The sequence below is a fragment of the Lissotriton vulgaris genome, unplaced genomic scaffold (assembly GCF_964263255.1).
Source record: "Lissotriton vulgaris unplaced genomic scaffold, aLisVul1.2 SCAFFOLD_9496, whole genome shotgun sequence".
Classification (NCBI taxonomy): domain Eukaryota; kingdom Metazoa; phylum Chordata; class Amphibia; order Caudata; family Salamandridae; genus Lissotriton; species Lissotriton vulgaris.
Genome location: NW_028250584.1, coordinates 1 through 5,037, shown reverse-complemented (window position 1 = coordinate 5,037; position 5,037 = coordinate 1).

Below are 5,037 nucleotides of genomic sequence, written 5' to 3'. Positions count from 1 at the left end.
ATACGAATACACGTTCTAGTGTGTTATCGTCTTTTCTGACCGGATGTACTTCCCGTAAGGGATTCTGTCTGTCGAAGTAAAACATTTTTCTTTCTGGGGGTGGTGGAGCTGAAATAAACTGTGGTTTCAGGAAGGCACTATATTTGTGTCGATGTTCTAGAATTTCTTTAATTAAATCAGTACCTAGGCCTCTCCATCTATTCGAGAGCAGTTCTATTAATATATCCGGTAAGGGACCTGGATCAGAATGTTGGCTTTTGAACAACGTAATGAGATGCTGAATCATGTATATACCAGCTAATTTCTGTTCATCAGGGGAGAGGTTCAAAAATGTCTGTGCTACTGCATCATCATTATATGTACTAGAATTGTCAGCCCATTGTACTGCGGACCGGGCTAGTTCTTGTTCATCCATGGAATTGAGTACATGGTACCCCATTCGATCTTGAAGTATTTTATCGGTAGCCTGAAACATATGTTCAGGAGAACTCGGATTTGATATAGCAGAGAGAAAAAGTCTTTTGCTATCTGGACGTATTGTTTTCTTAAGGGATCTTCCCTTACCTACATATGCTATCATGTCTCTAGTTGCTAATTGCGACGTTTCTGCTGTGGTCTCTGGTTGTTCTTCCTCCTCTGAGGTTTTCCCGTCATCTGACTCTAGTTGCTCTTCAGATACTCGGCGGGCATGTATTTCTATTATTTCTTTACGGATCTTTCTAACCATAGTATGTACACTGTTCTCCTTATCATGTTTACCATCCGCAATATTCTGGCTCCATCTATTCAGTCTATTCATCTCACTTTGTGGAAAACCTGCCTGATCTTGTTCTCTTATTAAACAATTAACCAAAAATCGCATTATTAAACCTTTGTTCTCAACTTTCTGACGTGACATGGCTTCAGCAACACACTCCGGTCCTTCTCCTGTTCTAATAAAATATTACAATTTGTCTAGATGTTCTGGCATTTCTGGTAGTAACATCAAATAATCTGTAACGCGTCTCAAACGTAGGGACGCTAACAACATGGGTCCTGTCGTACCAGGCACTGTGTCATATCTGCAGTGTGTAAGTTCTCTTCTAAGTTGTTCGGCCGGTGCACCTTTAGGTGTCCGAGCCTTTGCTAACTCTCGCATTGTCACTCGGTGTAACGGTGGGGGTGTTTGATAACCTCCTGTAGCACCTCCTGAAGCGGAGGCTTGAGCATAACCTGGCTGTAGGGTCGGTACCTGCTGTAGCTGGGTTGGATCCTGGACCACGCCAGTCCCAAAAGGATTAGATGGATGCAGTTGTTGAATACCAGGGGGAACAACGGGAGCGGGTGCGGGTAGCGAACCTGGAGGGATCTGCTGTTGCGGACCTGGGGGCTGATGATCAGGGGGCGGGTTACCGTCAGCAGGTGGTACACGGGCAGGTACATTGGCATATGCGGGAGCTACATCATCCAAGTAGGACGAAATAAAAATGTCTGCTGCGGTCTTGTGACGTAATTTAGTCGGAACCAATGGAGTGGGCAGATCTTTTGGTATTTCCGGAGTGGCCTTAGGTAAACCCTCGGCCAAAAGAGGATACATACCATTCACAAGAGTGTTTCGTTGTCGGTCTACTTGTTCTGCTTTAACTCGTATTCCTTCTTCAACTAGTTCGTTTTCTCGAGCTTTATCTGAATCTTCTCTACGTTTTTCTGCTTTTCTGAATTCTTTCTCTGTACGTCTATGCGATTCTTTACGCCACAATTCTATGGCGTCTTTCTGAGATTGTCTGGCTTTCTTTTTCCATAGCGCTTCTTCTACTCTCATGATGCAATCTGCATCCCATGTCCCTGTAACGGGCCATCTATATTTCTCATCTAGGTTCTTAGTATAATCGACCCATAAATCTAGATATAATATGGCATCTAAGCCGTGTTTGTGATACATAAAATTTCCAGGAGTGTCCCTAGGTGGGACAGGAATCGCTTCCTCTAGTATCCCTTTCCTAATTCCTAACTGTCTTAACTTTGAGAACAATGGCATCTTGATACTTTGGCACTTGACACTTACTCGAACTTGAACACAGTTTTTACACAGAAACACAGTAATGTAGATCAAACAGTCACTCATACCACGACATTAATCACATAGAAACATTTTGAACACATATTGACTATACATGAATTCTATAAGGAAAGCAAAATCGAACCGTTGAAGACACGAATTACTTGATATACTGCTAAACAGTACAGATACACTGCTAAAACAGTGCAGACCGGGTCTGTGTACCCAAACCCGTCTTGACCGGATACATAGTAATGCACCCGTCTAGATGCGTCCCCAGCAACGGTACTCACCGGGAAGCACGGAACGGAAGGCCTCGGAAACTCGTCTGGACTGGACCGGACTGGACTCGACTCGACTCGTGACGTCACAGATACGTCGGAACTGGTGGGCCTCTAGACACCTCGGACCTTGCTCTCTCGGCTGGGCTCTGGTCGGGATCCTCCGCACTCCTCACCGCCTCGTCTGGATGCTGATCGCAGTCTCTGTCACCTCCGTAGGCCTGAGGGAGATACAGGAAATCCTGCGGGTACGCGTAATTGTCCGTCACGGTTGTGGCAGGGGGCAAAGCCTGCGACGCACCTACCGGCGCGTGGGGTGGGGGAGGGGTCCCTGTTCGGGCGCCAAATTAATGTGGTAAATAAATATTTACCGTCGGAATTTCTATGCAGTAAAGTTCAATAAATAACTCACTCGGAAATGAGAGGCAGAGTCCGTGGTATCTGAGTTATAAGGGTTTTATTCCATAAAATGGAATGGTTCGAACCATGGTATCATGTTCCTTTCACCGCTAAGGTTCAGGAAGGGATAGACAATACTTTATTAACAGAGTACAATATATATAGTCAATGCATATAGTGGTGATGGATACAGAAGGCGTAACAGCTGAGAGAAACGAGATAAGAACACATGTGCGTAACAGAAGGCGTGCACAAGGGCGTACACAGAGGTGTGCTAGAAACGTCACATGAAAGTGTCACAAGTGGGTGGATACATAGTGGAATCTTGCAATGTCAGCAGAAATCTGTAGCAAAGATGCGCGCGCAGCGGCATGACGTGTGACTGACGCGAGGCTGGAGGGTGCAGGGGACTTGACATTTAGCACTAGAGGAAGAGGCAGAAGTCTGGCATGTCAGATCGACTCGTTCCTAAATCATATCTGATATCTTGTGTTTGGGGAACTATATTATCTTGAAGGAAAGGTCTCTTGGGCAGAGGCTACTCTATACTGACTATTAATGCGTGCATATGTGACTACGTGTCTGCGTGTAATGCGAGGGGCCATGGGCCTACCATGGTAACGGGAGCAATGAATTACTTGGCTGGAGACAGAAAGGCCGGGCCCTTTGCTCTGCAGCCGGGGGATTGTTTATCTATTCTGCTAGACTGGAATGTGTTTTCGAGGAGCTGAGCTCGGCTATACTGATAACTTGAAGGCAAAATACTGTCTTTGGCAGGCAAGCAGGCCGAGCCGGGCACCGCTCGCCACGCAGGGAGTAGGACAGAGGTCAGGGATGTATCCCACGTTGCAGCTTTCAGGAGGCAGAGAGCAGAAAGGGCTCGATGGCAGAAATCAGGGCCTAGCTCTGCAGGGCTAGGAAAACGTTAAAGTGCACCATGAAAAGACGGTGGCAAGGCATACTTAGGAACTGAATTATCAATCCATTCATGGTGGATCTGAAAGAGGACATGTTGACGTTGGACGCAAATGTATTTGCGTCTTCATAGCTGGTCGAGGAGGGAAGTTACATGCACTTTAAGCACGTACATGGAGACGGTGGGGTACACGTTAGGGGACATTTCTTGACCATAAAAATTCAAATTACCTCAGAATAAGGCAAACTACATTGTCCATAATTCCTTGCAGGTCAACATTCAGGAAGTGTGAGAATCACATACTTCCTGGCTATCATGGGCAATTTAAACAATGTACTTTCAAAGTAAAAATTAACCGTGAGCAAGGTAGATGGGACTACCGAAACGCGTTGGTTTTCTGTGCAATTATAGAAAATTAAAAAAACGTTTTGCAGAAGATGCTGGCTGTGAGTGGCGGCTCATTTAGTTGATTCTACGGATTAACGTTGTTGGATATATATATATATATATTCACTGAAAAAAACAGGGACATTATAGTCAGGGTCAGATTTTACTCATACAAAACCAGCCGGCTGCCATGTGTCCTCCGGCACAATCATCCTTGGTCGCCAAGAACTTGGGTGTCAAGCTCGACAATCAACTTTCTCTGAGAGCGCACATCCTTGGCCTGTCCGGCACCTGCTTCGGTGTCCTCAGAATGCTCCGCAAGTTTCTTCCCCTATTGTCTGCGGAGCACAGACGGATTACGGTGCAGGCGCTTATTGGATCTAGGCTTGATTATGCCAATGCCCTTTTTCTAGGCCTTCCGGATTACTTAGTCCAGCGTCTGCAGGTGGCACAGAACTCGGCAGCCCGGGCAATCTTCGGCCTGCATAGACGGGCACGGGCTTCTGTGCTATTGCAGTCACTCCACTGGCTGCCAATTCGGAAACGGATTGTTTTCAAAGCTATGACCCTGATGCACAAGGCTCTTTTTGGCTCAGGCGCTGGCTATTTGAAAAAAAGACTAGCTTTCTACCGCCCGGCCCGCTCACTGCGTTCTGAATCCCTCTTCACTGCTGTGGTTCCACGCGTGAGGAAGGCTCGCACTGGGGGGCGCTCCTTCAGCTTCAAGGCTTCCCAGTTGTGGAATTCGCTCCCTTTGGCACTGCGTAGTACCCCAAACCTGCTTCATTTTAGGAAGAACTTGAAGACGTGGCTTTTTAACTCTTCTGTTTAGGTGGTTTTTCTTTCTTTCTTTTCTATCGGGGTCTGTTTTTATCTGTTATGTTGATCAAACACTGCAAGTTGCCTGTGGAAAGCGCCGGGACACTCTTTTCGAGTAGCCGAGCGCTATAAAAATGCAATCTAACATAACATAACATAACAAATTCAGCTGTTATAGTTAGCTGTGTTAACTATAT